Raw genomic sequence first — 19,899 nt, 5'->3', positions numbered from 1 at the left:
CTGTCTAAATGGTTGCATCGTTTAATTGGTCTACGAAAAAGCATAATTTCTAGGAACCAGCTTGTTATGAAAAAGAAAGTCACGTGACAGATTTTTTTTTTCTTCCCCTAAAATATTAAGCACCAGCTACGATTTTTTAGGCGCCGTGGATGTCCAAGATTTGTAGATTTCTAAGTATTGTAGTTTAATATATTTACAGAATCCTTCCACACCTAGCTATATTGAAGAGCGTATATGCATATATGCCCAAAATCGCGGAGAGGACGCGAAAAAAAAAGTTATGACGCATGCTGTTTTTACGCATAATTCTCCATCGCGATAAAAAAAAAAAAGGAAGTATGATCAGCAGATTTAAGCAGACAAAATTAAAGTTTGAAAAAAAAAAATCTTAGATATTTGGAAAAATATAAACAGGAAAGATGAATACTAAATACAAGAAACAGAAAAACAAATTTAAAACAATTATGGTGATTTAAGTTCAGACAGTCACGGGAGAATATTAAGTCGTTGAAGAATATAAATGGGAGATTTATATTATTTAAGTAGGGACCAACTATTTGCAAAATAAGAATCGGAAAGTTTGAATGACTTGGATCTTAAAGATGTGTTGTTTCCTAAGTCTAGAGGAATCACAGGCCTGTGAAAATGGCAACCATGACAAGAAATTCGATGAGTAAAGGTTCTAAACATATTTTGACAATTCTGGTTATAAAATTGACAGCTCATTTAAACGATTGAATATTAAACAAAATTGAATGTCTGAGGGTATTGTTTGATTGAACTAATTTGATTCAGCATAAAATTTTAAGAATTCAGCCACAAAGATTTCCGCAATTTTGAAGGATTCTGTGCAGCTCATTTAAACAAATCAATCACTAAAATTTCAACATTCTTGAAATTTTCAGCAGCCAATTTAAACAATTCAGCCACAAATATTTCAAACGGGTTTGAATGATTCAACATCTACTTTAGATGATACAACCGCAAATATTTCAACAACTTTGAATGATTCGGCAACTCATTGAACGATACTAGTTCATCGATGACATTTACCACAAATTTGTACTATAGTATTGTCTAATATAATTTTGTTAAAACGTAAAATTTTTTTTTTGAGCAATATACCTTTAAAAAAACATAAAAAGTTCCGAATCGCGACCTGAAAAATGAAATTTAGTGTTCTTATTTTGTCTTCCTATTTGTCAAACTACATTTCCTCAAGGTTAGTAGACTTTGTAAGAATGTGGAGAGAAAAAAAAAAATCTTTCCCTCAGAAACAAGATTTAATGTCATCCAAAATACACGTACGTGGAAAGTGGGAGGGGCTAAAAAAATTATCTTGTTTGTTTAGTGGCAGGAATTTCTTATGAATGATAAGGCCCATTCATATTTAGGCCATGTTGTTCTCATGGTAGGATGTATGATTTCTGCTCTACGACTGTTAACAGGGGTCGTAAATTGTTTCAGATGGGTGTTGCGCAACTCGGCGTCCATCACACGCGTGACGGCAGTGTCATTGTTGTTCAAATTAGAGGGAGGGGGATAAGGAATGACGTTGTCTTTTTTCGCTGAAACATTTTCAGTGGCTAGGGGTATATCTGGCTTTCATTGAAGTTTTTCTTACGAATGTTCTTATCTTCTAGAACCGGTGAGAAGGAAACGCTGTAAATTTCTTCATTCTGAGATGTGTATCCGGTTCCTTCTGATTCCAAATCCTTAAATATTGCAACCTTTGAACCGGAGATTCACTCTTCATCAGGATTTTCAGTTTCAAAATATCCGCGTGTGCGGGAAAAAATTTATTTTGTCATCTCATCAGACTCTATAAATGGTAACGCACACCTTCGTAGTAACGCAATTTCGTTCCCGAATCAGACGATTAAAAAATTCAGAGACTGACAATAGAACCTATTGCAAAACTGTTCGATTTCTCCTTGACTGGATGCCTTATGATTGTTCTGACTTGGCAGAAACTCTGCTATCATGGGATTCCCTAAAATCCATATTTAGTCATTCTAGTGGAAATGCTTAAAAAACAACTTTAGAGACCAGTATGGTAAATCCAGGGGTCTGTCCAGACATTTTGTGAAAGGTTCGTTTTTGTGAAATTGTGAAAAAATTACTCGTAATTTGTGAATATAAAATAAACGTTAAGTCACAATCTTTCAACCAATGCTTTTGGGAATTTTAGCAATTAGGGTCCTGTTATTGCAAGAAACTTTTTCAATGAATTTTTAAATTGTTAGAACATACAAGATTATGCTTAACACTGTAAAATTATAATTAAAAAAAATTAAACTTTGAAAAATAAACAGCAATTGCTGCTACTAAATTAGAGATGCAACATACAAATATTTTGTATTTAGCCTATACTGCTGAACGCAGAATATTAATTTCGTATGTATAAAGGAAGAAGCGACTGCCGAAGACAAAACTTCGCTCTTTTATATCTGTCTTTCTTCCCTCCCTCCCCCCTTCCCTAGGAAGGGTTTATTCGATTAACAAAACAGTAAGAAGAAAAACCAATTTGTGAGGGGTCCGATTAAAAGATAAATTATTTTGTGAAGGGTTCGTTTATAAATTAAAATATTTTGTGAAGGGTCCGTTTTTATGAAAATATATTTTGTGAAGGGTCCGTTTGTGTTATGTAAGAAAACATATTTATGTCACTGTGCAAATATAAGAGTTGTGGCAATGCTTTGTCTATTTTCGAGTATGGCCAATAAGCAGAATATAGTTTTTTATTTATTTATTTTTATCTTCTTTTTTTTAAAACTGCATTTTACTCCATTCAAAAACACATTATCTTAGGGAACGAACGCGCTCAATCATGGCAGAGTGGAAAGACGTTTTCGTTGAAATTTGGAGCATTATTTATTGCAATAAATTAACTTGCAAAATATTTTAAGGTAAGAAAAAGCCTAGAAGTCTATATGTTTAAAAATATCGCTCCCCATGGCTTAAGACTGTAGCAACACTATGGAAGCTGTAAGCACAGAATTGGCGGAGTGAACCAAGTATAAACCTTGTTTCTTTATATTTATTTCGTATATTCAGAATTTCAACTGCAAGTTGGAAAAGAAAATATTTTCCTTTTTAATGGCCGATCAACTTCTTCCAAAGAAATCCAAAATATTGGCTGTAAATGAGCAGTTCTTATCGCACCAAGAACAACCATTATCCCATTTTATATTTTGTATTGAAAAAATTATTTTTCCACTAAAAAAAGAATAAAAGCAATTATAGTTAAGTTTTTTTCTTCACGTCATGTCGTAGAAACGTTAATATTTTAAACATTCACATGAATAATATCACGCATGTCTTGCTGTTTAAAAATGAATCTTAACATTAATCAAAATAAAAGTCATGTAAATTTATCTTGCTTAGACAAATATTGTGTTACTATTTCATATGTCATATGTGTATATTATCATTCTTAAGTATGATAATATAATAGCTTAGTATAAAATTCAAGTAAAGGCAAACATCAACTACATCATTATTCTAAAAATTAGTTTGGTGTACAAATGCATTTTTTCCTCAAGCATATTACTTATCAATAAATAAATTATGTTTTAACTATCATAAATATTGACTGTTATGCAATATTGACTTTCATGTTATTTGACATCAAAATATTGATTGTTTTTGTGTAAATGGCTTTTTTTTTCCAGTAGCCTAGTGTTTAATTCATGAGAACAAATTGAGGAATAGATTATCTTCTTAATTAAAAAAAAATGTCTTTACATAGTGGTCATTTTATTTATAATCATATGTAAGTTGAATTACGTTTACGTAAGTTCGCAATCAAAACATGATTGTAAAAGGTGATCCTCATTGTAATCTGATTTTTTTCCCTTGGGGGAAAACAACGAATATTGGTTATAAATATCATCATGTTAAAATCGATAATTTGTATGTAAAGTTTATGTTATTAATCAGTATAATAAATCCTCATTTTGTGTGTTGTTTAAAACGCTATCTGAGGAGCGAAAATATATTTTAAATGATTTTTAATAATTTATTATATTAATTATCTTTATAAATTAAAAGATAACGTATTTATAATTCATTAATTGATACCCATTTTGAAATAGTTTCAATAATTTTCTGTGTTCTTTTCAAATAGTTAAGCCAAACATAGTCTAAAAAAACCATTCAAATGTGAGGAATTAGATTTGTGAGGTGTAATAATTTAAATAATTGTCGTAATATTCATTAGTTCATCTAAATTCGATCATTAGATAAAATATTGCGCTGGGTGCTTCTTTCTGAATGACCAGTTTGGTCAGATCAATAGCTCACACACAATAATTGGACTGTATTTATTTTTTACTCATTTATTTTGTACCAGCATTACGGACTCGCTCGTGAGCCCGTTACACATTACACATACACTGCTGCTTCCAGCACTCAGTTCTACAATTAAATTCAATTTACGCTTACAGCGCCATCTATATGTTTAATGGGAATTAACACTGAACATTAATTAAACGAGAAATAAAGTTAGTGTAATAATTGTAAAAAGTAAGTCTAATATATTTGCGAATACTTGAAACTATTCATTATATAAAGTTTTCCTCTAGTTTATTCGAGACTCAATTATGTTTATTTAATCATGTGACTAAACTTCTTTGTGTTTCCAATTAAAATTTTCTACGCATGAGCAGTTACACTAAATATATTTAAAACAGTTGGAGAAATTATAAATGCGAGTTTGTAGAATGTCGAAATTCATTTTTCTCTTTAAACTTTAATTTGCTTTCAAATTGCGACACCAATTATGTTCGACATATTTATTTCATTCTTAATAAAGTTTAAAAAGGAAAACATTTTTTTCTTAAATAATTTTGAAGAATCGCATCGGTGATTGGACGGGAACTGGTATTTTTAATATAATATGGCCGTAAGATTAATACACGCTTTAAGTTTAGAATTGTAATGAATAATTAAAATAAATTCTTAGAAATTATATTAAGAAACTATTAATTTATTATTTTAATTTATAAAAATCATTACAATTGTATTTTTATACAATTGTAAAAAGGCCGTTTTATACAAATATGAACAGTGGTCATTTACCGCCTTTTGGACGGAATTTAGAGAGAGAAAAAAAAAAAGAAGTTCTATAGACCAGTTCAGAAATTCTGTCGTAAGCACAACTAATGAAGTTAAATTTACGGTTGTTGTATAGTGGTGAAGACCATGTTAGCCTTGTCACCAAGCCTGTTTAATATGCATGAACAACTTTCGCATAAAATGTTTCACTACATATTAACTAAAAAAATCCGCCTCTTTAAAAAACGTTTGCCTTTTTCGATTTCCCCATGGGAAGGGGGGGGGGGACTTATTTTTACTCTTTTTGCTACCGATGCAAACGCGATTTATAAGATCCCTCATTGTATTTCTTATTTTCACGATTTTATATTAGTTTTCGCGTTTCGTATTCACGGGATTTAAAAGCCACTACTAATGTTCATGTTCAAGTGACTAAAAAATTATACATCGGAATTCGTATACACGCGATTTTAAAATGAAACAGTGATATTCTTATTCCCGCTATTTTAATATCAAACATCGAGATTCGTATTCACGCGATATTAAATCAAACATCGAGATTCGTACTCACGCGATATTAAATCAAACATCAAGATTCGTATTCGCACAATTTTAAAATCAAACAAAATATCGAGATTCGCATTCATGCAATTTTAAAATTAAGTATAAATTAAGTTCTCTCATCGAAAATATTGATATCATTCTATGAGCAGTGGAGCCTCATGAGATAAAGCGTTCGCCCTCCGAAGAGGTGAACCGAGTTCGAATCGCAGCAATGACTGGTGAACAACATGAATTCCGCACCCGGCTTGCACCGGCCATAATGCTGACGTAAAATATCCTCAGTAGTAGACAGATCATGGGTTAGAGTCCCCTTGCCGTCAGACTAACCTTGGAATGTTTTCGTGGTTTTCCTCTCCACGTAACGCAAATGCGGGTTAGTTCTATCAAAAAGTCCTCCTCGAAAGCAAATTTTGCCTAATACTTGATCCAGGAGTTCCCTTGTCTTCTGGATTGTGTATAAAATTAACGAGATTACTAAGTTGAACATAACCCGAAATAGTGTCGGCTGTTCAACGACGCTTATAATGTAAAATAAAATAACATTCTATGGATAAATGTTTCCTACATACACTTTTTTCTTGCTCAAAACTCTATTATTTAAAAAAAGTATGATGCATATAACATTTTTGTATTTCTATTTTTAGCTTTTTCGTTATTTACCAAACTCACATCCTTGTGGAATGAATCAATCTAGAATTCCATAAAAATTAAAAGTTTTCAGAAAAATCCGTCGATTTCAAACAAATGGGGTTGACGGCGAAAAGATGGAAACTATTAACAAATGTTAATCAATGCGAACATTAATTGAAATTTTGTGATATCAGAAAGTTTTTATCTAAATCTGCTTGTTACATGGCAGTGCTGCAATTGAAGGAAGATTCTCCACTTAGTTTTGACATCCGACAAAACTACCATGAATTTGACAATAAATCGTACTTTATTATAAAGAAATTAATTTTGTTAGCAACTAATGTTCACTAAAGCTACAAGAACTCAATTTAAAGCAAACCGATGAAATGAAAGAAAAGGATAAATATGATAAAATTAAAAGAACTTGCTCTAGTCTTGAAATATTTCGAACAAGTTTTTAAACTAATAAACTCAGAACTAATGCATGTGATTCATAGTTTAATGTCCATTTAAAAAAAAAAAAAAATGTGTGGGTTTAGTCTATAATCATTTAAAGTCAAATTTGAAAATTATCTTATATGTTTAATAATTAAGCTAATTTTTATGCGCTTTTTTATGTTTATTTTCGTAAAAATTTGAATCACTTTAATAATACAAAAGATGGTTTTTTGGTATTAAGCATCAAATTTCTGCTGTTCATACATTACTTTTATTAGGGGTATCTATGTATAGTGAATATTGAATAAGCTGCCAGCTTTTACAAAACTTGCGTACAACTTTACTTTTAAATTGGTAGTAAAATGTATACTTCTTATTTCATTCTTGGATTTCTAAATTTAATTTAAAATAAATTTGAAAATATCGCTCCATATAAATATTTATGAAAGCGAATGATAATTATACAATGTTATTTTATGTCCAAGAAGTCGTGAGTTCAATCGCCACCTGCCGAAGTAGTTAATGATGACTAGTGTACATTAAATTTGTTGGATCACAAAGTCCACCATGTTCCCATTGCAAATCAAACCTCTGGGGGTACTGAATTGGAGATGGATCGTTCCCTGATTCATGTCAAAATTACGATCTGTGGATAAATAAATGGGTGTTTGAATGGATCCGTTTTATAAACGGGATGTGACGCGTCTGTGGCTGAACTAGTATTCTTGGCCATAGATGGCGCCACTGAAAAACAAGAAATACTCCATTTCCCATAAATTCGCTTGGTTTCATCGCAGGCATGCAGGCATTTAAAATAACAATGCTCAGGGGTCTGTTTAGAAGAAATTTGGGTCCATTAACGGACCCTTCACAAAATATTTTAACTTAAAAACGGACCCTTCACAAAATGATTTTTCTTTTAATCGGATCCGTCACAAATTTGTTAATCTTCATTATTATTTTGTTAATCGAATAAACCCTTTCCAGGGCAGAAAACAAGAATGATGGATGTAAACGAAATAAGTTTTGTCTTCGGCAGACGATTCTTCCATTATTCGTCCGAAATTAATATTCTGCGTTCAGCAGTATAAGCTAAATACCAAATATTTGTATGTTGCATCTCTAATTTAGAAGCAGCAATTGTTGTTTATTTTTTAAAATTTAAGTTTTTTAATTATAATTTTACAGTGTTGAGCATAATCTTGTATGTCTTTACAATTTAAAAACTCCTTGAAAAAGTTTTTTTTTGCAATAACGGACCCTATTTGCACAAATTCATAAAAGCGGACCCTGGTTGAAAGAATGTGAGTAATTTTTTCACAATTTCACGAAAAACGGACCTTTCACAAAATATCTGGACAGACCCCTGATGTTGTTTTTGAACTCTGAGCCAAATAAAACAGACATTTTAGTTTATAATCATAATTCAATTTTTATTTTACTACCACTGGGGAAAATCATCATCAGATAGACTACAAGTTGGCAGGTATGCATTACAAATATTTTTCTTCTGAAAAAAAAACTGCTTTTAAAAATTTTTTCCCTTTTCTTGAAATAGTCCCTTGTTTCAAAATGTGAAGTCCCGAAGTCCCTTTTTGGAAGTTAATAGCTGCTAAACACTAAATTTTTTTTTACCGCAAACAAACTTTTCACAGATTATTTTACCGTAAAAACGGAACCTTCACAAATGAACTCATTACAAAATTATTCTTTCGAAAAATGTAGTCAATAACGTCTTAAAAATTTTGAAACTGCGAGAGAAAAAAATATTTTTTTTCAATAGCAAGATTTTACTTTTACTTAACGTCGTGATGACAAAAAGAATCCGATTTTACCCGCTTAGATTTTTTTTTTTTTAAAAAAAGTGTGAGTAGATTTTGTACAAATACACAAAAATGTCTCGACTTGATTACCACAAAAACAGGTTGATGTTTTTATTTGGAAAAAAAAAAATTCTCTTTTATTTTGAGGATAAGTCTTCAAAAAACAAAAACAAAAAAAAACAAACATTCGAAACTACCTGAATGTGGGAAAAAAAAGAGCCTTATTCTACGGGAACTTCTGCTGATTTTTATGTGAAAAAAATAAAAAAGAATCTCATTTCATTTTTAGAGAAAAATCCGTGTTTCTTAGGTTAAAAATGTATAAAATTATAACCAAGGCCATTGGTATTCATAATTATAATAGAACCAGACAAATATATCGAGCTGTCGGGGGGAAATGAAGGGGGAAAAAATTAAAATATCTTTTTGATCATGTTATCTGATATCCAATCTCTCCTTATTATTTTAGAATGAATGATGGAGCAACCCATGTGGGCGGTATGTGCACTACGGCAGGTGTATCCATTCTGTTTGTTCTAGAAAAGGTTAAAATGTGAAAAGTGATATTTTTTTTTCTTTCTGAATGGAATATCCAATGAATGAAATAAGCTAGCTCATTTCCGTTTGCAGTTTTAATTCTGAAAATTTAATGATTCGAATTCAGAAATGCTGTTTATTGATGCTAGACCTGAAAATAACCACTCGACACATGGCGAGTCAAGTAAAAAAAAAGAAAAAAGAAATGGCGATTTAAATTAAATGAACAACCGGTTACCTTTTCCCATCATTGTTTTTTTTTTAAATTGTTTTATGCTAAAAGCAATTCAACGCAGAAAGACTTTTCTTGAAAACAGAATTTTTATCAAAATGTCTCAATTTTGTTCAAAATTTTGATCCTTGAGAATCTATCAATTCTTGGTGAAAAAAAAGAGTTCTTTAACAATTCACATATTTTAAAATTCTAAAGTATATGTTACCTTGAATGACCGAAATCAAGAGAATGACGACATTCACCGGTGAATGTCGACAATCAATCACATAGTCGCTTTGGTGAATGCCCGAAATATTTGATATATCCGATTTGATATTAATTTATTCGTTGATATTATTAGATTTATTCGATATATTAATATCTGTTGAGGATGGATTAGGAAAAACATCAATGTTAGAAGTACCGGTTAAATGCATACTGGGCACTTGACCTGAAAAAAATATTGATGTAGGGCATACCGGGCAGTGGCACTTAACGAGACCTAGTATATATTTCGGACATTTACCAAAGAGACTATGTGATTGTCAACATTCACCGGTAAAAGTCAACAACCACCAATTTAAATTATTTTGCCCCCATAAATATTATTAAATAGAGTTCTTTAAATTCAGTTTGTTTAACTGACTAACTATGACAATAAGGTTTGATTTAAACCTTTTCTGGAAATACTAAGTTTCTTTTAGAATTAAAAACTTTTAACGGAGCGTTTTAGCGTTTCTTTATAGACTTATTCTTTTATTTTTTTTTTCGTTTTCTCTCTTTTTTTTATTTATTAACTTTCTTTTTATCCGCGTTTCTATTATGACACAGCATTTTTTAGAGAGCGTTTCTAATGAACGTTATTCTTTAAACTTTTCTCTAAAAATGCGGCTATGTGAAAAAAAGTCAAATTGAGATTTTTAACGTTTAAATTTTACTTTTGATTAAAAATTAAGAACGATTTTTGTTGCTGTTTCTATCTGGCTTTTTCTTTTTTGAAAACATTTGTTTTTTTATAAACGTTTTTATGATGACGCAGTAATTATTAATTCTGCATCGTTTCTTTTTTTTAATTTTATTTATTTATTTATTTTTAGGAAAAAAAAGGCTGATTTTTTTTTACTCGAATTTTCGGTATTCGGGTCAAATCACTATTCGTTACATCCCTAACATAAATGCAAACGAATTATTTGAAGAGAACTTCCCCCTCGCGTAATCCTAAGTTGAAAGAGAATTAGCCATGAAAAGTTTTTCCTGTGGTATAGTATCCTTACCAAGGGGATTATGCTTACTTATTTCGGTCGGTGTGAGCTTGAATCAGTTAACGAATCAACCAGCTTCAGTAACCGACTTTGTATGTTTTCATTTATTATACAGGTTTAAATAATGAATAAATCGATATAACGTTATTTTTCTTCTTATTTTTCCTGTTATTGTAATATAAATTGAACCTTTTGATACTTATACTTTATTAAAAAATTGTATCAAGATATATTGTTGTGTGTTTACATTTAAACATAGTGCGTGTTTCTTTTTAGAAATCGTGAAAGTTATTTATTATTATTTATTTTTTTTACAGTGAAATTGTAATCCTAATAATTTTTTTTTCTTCTTCTTAGTGAAAGAATGAGTTATTGGAATTGAACTGCCGGATTAAACTTGTAGCCAAATCAATATAACAAAGTTGTTTAATGGATAACATTATATACAGGTATTATATTTTTGGTCATTATCGAAATATTTTTTTCCCAGCGGTCTGGAAAAAATCGAACAGGTAATTGCGCTCTTAATGTTTGCAACTTTGCAATTACAAGCCTGCTGGTCCTTAAAAAAAAAAAAAAAAAAAAAAAAAAAAATGGGGGCTAGCAGCTCTGCGTAAAGGAATTCCTTTGGTCATAGTAGTCTTCTTATCTTTTAAAATTAAGGTTCATTGCAATTAATTTGTTGAGCAAGGTTCAATATTGTTATTAACTGAAGGGAAGTTGGTAGGGAATATTCCCAAAAAAATTTCAAAGCGATTATATGCAGGCGGATTTGAATTTAAATATTACTAAATTATTTGGTTCTTAAATTAAAATAGTAAAATATTAAATTTTCTATATCTTACAAATAACGATAATAATAATAATCTTCTGACTTTAAACTTATATAACCTTTTATTGTGTTTCAATCAAAACAAATTCTTAAGATTTAAAGTTTAATTGACTGTTAAAAAAATGCGAATGACAGAAAGAAATATCTATAATTGCATAAAAATAACAATTACTTTTTTACTGCTGTTTCTTAGCCTTAATGAAGTAGTTAACGTAAAATAAATAAAATCTTCTTCGGAAGAAAAATTTACTACTTAGAATATAATTTCTTTCCCCTTTCTTTGAACAACAACATGGGAGCTGACACGACATCTACGATTACTATACGATTCTTACGGCGTGACCTTTTCGTTTACTTCGTAATGGAGGCGGAGCATGGCTGCCATGGTAACAAGACGTCATAACGTCTCCCGCCGTGACGTTTCACTGACGTAACACGATCACGTGCACAGAAGATAATACAATGTTGCAAGATGAAACCTACTGCTTTTATTGTTGTCTGTAACATTCCGTCACAGGGAAGTGCGGCGCCCTAGCAACCTAGAAAGCATAAAATTTTTACAACGCCCTCCCCCCTCGCATATTTTATTCCCCTCCATTAGTTCGATTTCGCTGGTGCACCCTTTTTTGTTTTTATTTCTGTCAACAGGTTTTCGGTTAAAAATTTAATATTTTATTCATTTTGCACATAGAAATATATTTTTTTTTATCCTTCGCTTCCTCTGTTGTTTTATCGATTTGTTATTTTACTTTAGTCGTCATCATTTGTTAATGTAACAATTTTTAACGCGTTCGAAAAGATTTTAGCATATTAAATTAATAGATTTTGTTAACGTAATGATTATTTTTGAAGCGGCATTTAATATTTATTTTTTTATTTCAGTATTGTGTTCGTTTTTTTGGCATTAGTTTTACATTATTGCTAGCTTCGTCTTTATTGGAAATATGATCTCATCATGTATTTTGTTGACCGATTTTATGTCATCAGTTGTTTATGAAATAAATCGTGAAAAATTTCTGAATAAATAAAAAGATGTCATGAAATGGTACTACAAAAAATGCAGGAAAGTTCTAACAATAATTTTTATTAAGTTAAAGTGTTTACATGATATTGATTTTTAGTACTAAAATTATAAAGTAAACATACTTGGAACTGTATTTTTTTTATTAGGTGCATATATATATAAAGACTAAAAGGATGAAAAGAAAACAGAGAAAAACAAAGAAAATTAAGAAAAATAATAATAAGTTTTATGTACTGTTCATAAGCTGTAGATTTTTTCGGGTGCTCCTCACACTATTGTATTGATATTATATTTTGCTTTGGCTATATTAATGCAATATTAGAAAGCATATATATTTGCAGATATATTCGTGTCAGCTGATCACGAGATTATATATTTTCCTTATTTTGTTTTCCGTATTTTTAATTTTTTTAAAGAATTTTTTAAAAATTATTTTTAAAAAATATTCTATTTTAAAAATTTTTCTTTTCATTAATCTTTATTATATTATTTTCTATATTTTTAGCTTTTATATATATATATATATAATATTNGGATCATGGATTAGAGTAATATATATATATATATATATATAATAAATTAATAAATAAATACAAGAAAACACGAAATTTTTCGTGGGTGAGACTTTTCTTGTGAAAAGTTTTAGTTATAAAATTGTAAATTAAGGACATCGTCGACTCTCATTCAAGAGAATTTTGTTAACTTAAGAGACAAATTTAAAAGAAAACATACTGTGAATGGTCCATTTTTGTGATAAAATACTTAGTGAAGAGCCCGTTCTTGTGGTAAAATGCTTTGTGATGTGCCCATTTTCGTGATAAAATACTTCGTGGTGAGCCCATATTCGTGATAAAAATATTTTGTGAAGGGCCTGTTCTTGTGGTAAAATACTTTGTGAAGAGCCCATTTCCATGATAAAATACTTTGTAGTAAAGGGCCCCTTTCTTGTGGTAAAATACTTTGTGAAGGGCCGGTTCTTGTGGTAAAATACTTTGTGAAAAGCTCGTTCTTGTGGTAAAATACTTAGCGATGAGCCCTGTTTTTGTGGGTAAAAATACGTTGTGAAGGGTGTGTTTATGAGGTATGGTCTTGGTTCATTTTAGATGTTTTGTGAAGAGTTCGTTCACATATCCTAAATCTCACATCAAATAACCCTCGGAGAATCTTAAAAATCTACAGAAAAATAAAATGTTTCTATTTATGGCGCACATTTTCTGTTACATTTACTTTGATAATCCATATAGGCAAACCTTAATTTATTTTATTTACCAATGAACTTATTTGTATATTAACATGACAAAACAATGTAATAAATATACTTATTACATTCTCCAAATCTCTGGGAAGTCTCTACAAATAGCATTTAGTTATCATGTACAGTCAATAAATACAATTGAGTCCCCCTGCAACAAAACTTTTTATCGGATCGTTAAAAAACAATGAAAACATACTTCATTTAACAAATCCGTCGTCTTCCTCCGAATTTTTCAGATGTTTGTTTCTTCGATTTCCAACCATTTTGAAATATTTTTGATGTTTATCAGGGTGCGTAGCGTTTTTAGAAAATGCTTGCTTAAAGGTCATTAGGTGTTTTTAAAAAGTGCTTAATTTTCCCCTTTTCAATATGAGGTTTTTCCTTTACCATGTTGATTTTCGCTACAAATTATGCAAAAAGACACAGTTCACATTGTTCTCTTCAACGGTTTCACAATTCATTTAACCCCAATCTATTTCGTCGTATAGTCAGTCCGTAGCGTATGAAAACGCCATTCGTTTTACATGATTCAAAATTTCATGATTTTTTACAATTGTCAAAAACAATGTCAAAAGTTGTTTTTTGACATGACGGTTAAAACCGTCAATTGTCAAAAACTTTCCTACCCTGCCTAATTATGATATTTTCTTAAAGTGCTTAAAAATATTTTTTGAGTGCTTGAAAGGTGCATATTTTTTGTTGAATGATTTGGCTACGCAATCTGTAACAAAGTTTTTTTTTTTTTTTTTTTTTTTTTTTGTATAACGAATTATTCAACTTGAACCATCGATTTCGTAATACACAGAGACTTCAGTGTAATATTAAAGCTATAAAGGAACGTTTATTAAGTGCCTTATTTTTAAAATGAGCTATTTTAACCTGTTACTTATTGATGAGGAAGAATTATTGTAACATAATGTGATGCTATTAACTTTACATAAGATAAAACCCTCTTGTGAAATTCAGGGGGAAAAAATTGCCTCCAGGGCATCCCGAAAATGCTGCCATCCCCTTTGTGTTTCGCATTTCCGGTGTTGTCGGCACCGGATCAAAAGGATGCGGCAGCGAAAGGGAAATCTGCATTGTTTCCTTCCTCCCCCCACACCTCCTCCTCAATCGGTTTTGAGATAAGTCCCAGGAGATGGGGAACGTTGACATATTGCGGGAGCTAAAATTGTTAGTGAGGTAATTGCACTCTGATGAGTGGCTGAAGAAGAAGAAGAAAATTAGCCCTAGGCCTCACACCACCCCCTCTGCCTCATCTTGAGTTACTTTGTGCTGTGAATGGATTTGGATGAGATGCCTTTTTTTTTTCTTCTTCTTTTCAACCAGTGACGTCACGCATTCTTCGGCACTGATGCCTCTTGAATGGAACGCTCTTGTAATGGATCGAATTTTTTCTTCTTCGTCAATTTTTTTTTTCCCTCCCTCTGAAGGAAATTGCGAAACGTATGAGAGAATTCATTAATACTATTTTAATTTTTTTAACAAAAAATATTTTGCGGATTACATTGTTTGGTAAATTATTGCGGTTTGATCTCAAAGAAACGTTAACTTGGAGAAGACGTAATTTCTTTTGAGCGTCTTTCTTGCGTTAGAAAGGGAAAAAAGATTTAATTTCTCCACTATAAAAAATGCAAAATATGTTTTAATACAATATAATAATACAGTGAACTAATTTGTCGTGATTACTGGATTGAGCCGTGATGGCTCAGTAGTTAATGTCTCTGAGCTGTCATTGTAAGGACAAGGGTTCGGTTCCCGGCTATACATGGAAGACCACCCGGTTTCGGATCAATGGGTACCAGCTTACGTGGTAAATAAAGGTGGTTTGTGCATTGCTATCATCATGCTGTTAATCTCGAAATTTCTCGGCCTCCATGACACCCCCTGGCCCACAATGGGCTGTTGTTCGAATGCTTTACTTTTTTGACTGATTTGAAAGCTGGAATACTTCCAATAAATCGCTATCCATATAAAAGCAAGTCATTGTTAATTTCTGTTTTTTGACAAAGGGTATTTTGAAAGCCATAATGAATCAAGAGGCTAGAGCGCTTACTGCCCAATTAGGTGATACAGGTTCTAAAACAGGCGATAGCTGGATGATTTGTACACAGCCTAATGACGCAAACATATCTGTATAGGTAGATGGATCCTGAGTTAAAAGAGTCGCATTCCATTTGCCGTCGGGCTAAACGTGGAAGGTTTTCGAGATCTTCCTCGCTATGTAATGCAGATGCAGGTTAGCTTCACTCAAAGCAGTTTCCCACAAAAATAATTTACTCCAAATGCTTTCTTCAGGAATTGCCTTGCCTATTGAACTGAATCCGAAATTACAAAGCGAAAGATTTGAAATTTGTTTGTCACAAATCTAAAATAGTCAGAACCGATTACAAAAATAAATAAATAAAAATTAGAAAGGTTGTCTTGGTCAAACCTACATGGAATGCGACCCCGTACAAATCAAATCTACGAAGAAGCCGTTGGTTAAGTTAATGGAGATAAATTAATATTTATGCAATATTTTTAGTTGATATTATGGTGGACGAAAAAAAAGCCCCTGAATAAAACTACCGGAAAAAATTCCCCTTTATTAATTATATGGTTTAAAATATGATTAATTATAATTAATGTATGATTAACCCTATTCGGGCTGTAGAGCCAAAATTTACTGTAGTTAAATGTTTGTTCGAATGTAATTAGATATTTACAAAAAAATATTAATGCTTTAGAATTAATTTAAAGTTTCCGAAAATGAACTTTTCCTACTTCATACTGTTAACCAAATAGATTAAAGACTCATAAGCACTTTTTAATATCAATAATTGTAATTTAAGTAATTTAATTGTAATTTACAAATAATACTTTTTCAACTAATGATTTACTTAAAAATTGTTTTAAATCCAAGCAATAAGTTTTTGTTAATATTTTTCAACTAGTCAAAAGATTAAGCCACTGAGTGACTATTAATTGGTACATTTATTTATAATACTTTTATTATATTTTATTTTTCATTAAAAATATAAATGAAATATTAAAAGTTCCTTTCGTTAACTTAAAATTAAACTCCGTGTATCAATTCATTTTTCAAAAACTATGTAAATACGTTCGTATAATTATTAATATTAAAGCTGAATACTAGCGAAATATTCTAATTAATTATGACAATAAGGTATGAATTAAAAGCCTTTTGGAAATACGAAGTTTCGTTACACTTCAACAATAATGAACTAAACATAATTTAACTAATTTCACTAAGAAATTCTATCAAACATTATCTTATTTTAAGGTGATGAATTCAAGAACCATACGCTTATGTACGCTTACAAACCTTGTAAGGTGAATTTTTGTAGCTTCACATTTTCATTCGTTTCTTTCATCTGTTTAAAAAATGTTTTAATGGTTTTTCTTAAAGGTTTTCTTCAACTCAAAAGTCTGTGGAAAAAATTGCATGCCAAAGTGGTCGTAAATCGAGGTGGTCGCTACCTGGAGGTTTCACTGTGTCTGCTTTGTTAGTTTTTTTATACTTCAAAAAATAACAATTCAATTGTTTTCACCAGTTTAGAATCTTGGCTAATAGAAAATTATGAGTAGGTTTTTCACAAAAGCAATACACAAATTCGGTACTGTTCATTCATGGTCATATTGTCATTTAGGTCATTAGTTACTGAAGATACATAATTGTAATTAGCTAGATAATGGCAATATATTTACGACTAGCGGATGCCATTTCGTTTTACGACAATATTGTAATATATTTTTAATTCGCTTACTTTTTATTGGATGAACACCACAACCCTATTATCATTGTTATCTTTAATAATAAATGAGCCCCATGAAATAAAATAACGAAGTATAATATTACAGAGTTATTATTTAACATCTGAGTAAACTCAAATGATGCAGTTCATTCAACCTGAGTTCATAAACTCTTTTTGAGTTTTATGAATGAACCGTGTAGTAATTAACGATCAAACTGGGCATCACATTCAACGTTGGTTTATTTCTGCAATTTCGTTCATCACGTGTAGAAACACTATTAATCCTGACGTCCTTACCTGGACGCGAGTGCCTTTTCGTCAAATGTTTAGTTCATTAAGTGATCGGCATCCGGCTTCATCGCGTGATACACTTTTAGAGGGTAGCGTAACGGAGGAAGAAAAAAAAATATTCGGGGCTTGACGTCTTATTGTACATTTGGAAAATTCTACGCCAAATAACGAGTGCCCTCGCCAAATTTGCATATTCTTCCGCTTATTCTTGATGGTCCGAGTCGGATGTTGCTGATCGCGTGACGTCTTCAATTAGATTAGCCAACCCTTCCCGGATTTTAAGTAACTCTCTTGCAGCGGCTGCTTCATTTTCCTCCTCCGACGCCAATTTCGGAACAATGCCGTCCAGAAACTGTCTCGGTTCAGAGAGCTCTTTAACCATATTATCATTTTTTTCCCATCCTCTTTTACCTGATCATGTTAACTAACAATAAGTCTTGTTTTTGAATGTAATAAATGCTGTTTCGGCTTGTAAGTCATATCTTCCTTTTTTGTTAAAATACAATATGCACGTGTAATCAGCTTGCTGAACATGATAACCAGACAGTGCATATTTAGAGTGAAGAATCGTTTATTTAAATTAATGACAATGCAAGATTTCTTCTCCTTTATATCAAACTTAAGATGTAAAACTTGGAAGTTACTCACCTTAATTTATTAAGTTATTTTAAATTTTTATTTAAATATTATTTTTTAATCAATTAATTTATTCATCACTAGCTGATTAATTGTTATTCGTAAAGGGGGGGGGAGAGCAATGAATAAAACAATACACGCTCCGAAATCATGCACAAAACTGAAAGATAAAAACCAACACAATCAATCTAGCTAAAAATATTCCCCTTTTTTATTAATATTTTTTGCCTTTCTCGGTGACTTTATATTATTAGATTATTTTATTTTATAACCGGCGTTGAACAGCTGACCCAATTCTGAGTTCACGACTATCAATGTTCATCTCCTTAACCTTGTAATTTTGAATCCTACCCAGAAGACAGGAAAACTCTTGGATCAAGCATCAGGACCAACTAGCCTTCATGGAGAACTTTTTGATGAAATAACCCTCATTTGCGTTACGCGGAGAAGAAAACCTCCAACTGTTAGCTCGCCGGCAAGGGGATTCTAACCACTGATCCGTTTGCCACTGAGGATATTTTATGTCAGCACTGTGGTCGGTGCGATCCGGGAGCAGAATTCGTATCAACCAGTCACCGCTGAGATTCGAACCTATTTCACCTCTTTGGGAGGTAAACTCTCTATCCGCTGAGCCACCGTGACTTGCGTTGTTAGATTAATCAAAAAACCATCTTTAGTAGTTCATCCCATCAATATAAATTCTATTCAGTATCATTTAGCATGATGCTATTGCTCGAGGCCAATTCATTATATGACAATTTTCTCTTAAACTTATCCCTTTTCAAGAACCCGTGGAAAAAATCTTTTCACAGCATCTATGTAAAAACTTTACAGTATTGGCGAAATTTTGATAGGTACCAAACATACTAATTTTACCTATATTGGTTTATTTGATACCTATTAAAACTGAACTAATTACCATTATACCAGTAGTGCCCATTTCCAAAATTAATTAGGATTCATTGGCGTCAATAATAGCTTAGCGATTTTTCATCTTTCTTCTAAATAACTCTGTATTATCTCTCCATTCATTTTGCTATTTAGTTCTTTTTTTTAGTAAGTAAAATTAATAATAATCAAAATTAATTAAGTATCATAAGCATCAATAACAGTTAGGTGATTTTTTTCGAATACCCTAAAAGAATAAGTACTTTTTCTCCATTAAATTTGATTTTTACATAGTACATAGCTTATTTTTTTTCTTCTTTCAAATAGTACGTACTACCAAAATTAAATAAGCATCATTGATGTCAATAATAGTATGGCAATTTTTTACATTTCTATTTAGTACTATTTCTTCATCGATTTTCTTTTAGTACATAACTTTTTTTTATTTCAATAACCGTTGTTTTTAAATTATTTAATCTTATGTAAATGCGATTTAGAGCCATAACTATAAACAATATGAACTCATGTTTTGAAATAACTTCAATATTACTAATTTTCTGACGTAGTCAAGCACCTTGTTCACATGGATCATTGAGTTTATCAGACAAAACGAATAAAAAAAATAATTAAATATTAAAGAACGTGCAAAAATACTCCTTTCTTTTTATTATTGAGAGCTATAAGTT

The 19,899-nt window shown here is 31.0% G+C and overlaps 1 long non-coding RNA gene across 1 annotated transcript in view; it reads left to right on the top strand.

The window, feature by feature from the left end:
* Positions 1-12,596, top strand: part of LOC139425186 (uncharacterized) — a 40,151-nt gene extending 27,555 nt beyond the window's left edge. Inside the window, exon 2 of the long non-coding RNA XR_011636467.1 lies at positions 10,884-12,596. This is a non-coding gene — a long non-coding RNA (uncharacterized lncRNA). The remainder of the gene's footprint in view (positions 1-10,883) is intronic.
* Positions 12,597-19,899: the final 7,303 nt, after the last annotated feature.

The sequence above is a fragment of the Parasteatoda tepidariorum genome, chromosome 3 (genome assembly GCF_043381705.1).
Source record: "Parasteatoda tepidariorum isolate YZ-2023 chromosome 3, CAS_Ptep_4.0, whole genome shotgun sequence".
NCBI lineage: Eukaryota > Metazoa > Arthropoda > Arachnida > Araneae > Theridiidae > Parasteatoda > Parasteatoda tepidariorum.
The sequence above is the reverse complement of the archived record's forward strand: the minus strand, read 5'-3'. Positions and strand labels throughout refer to the sequence as shown.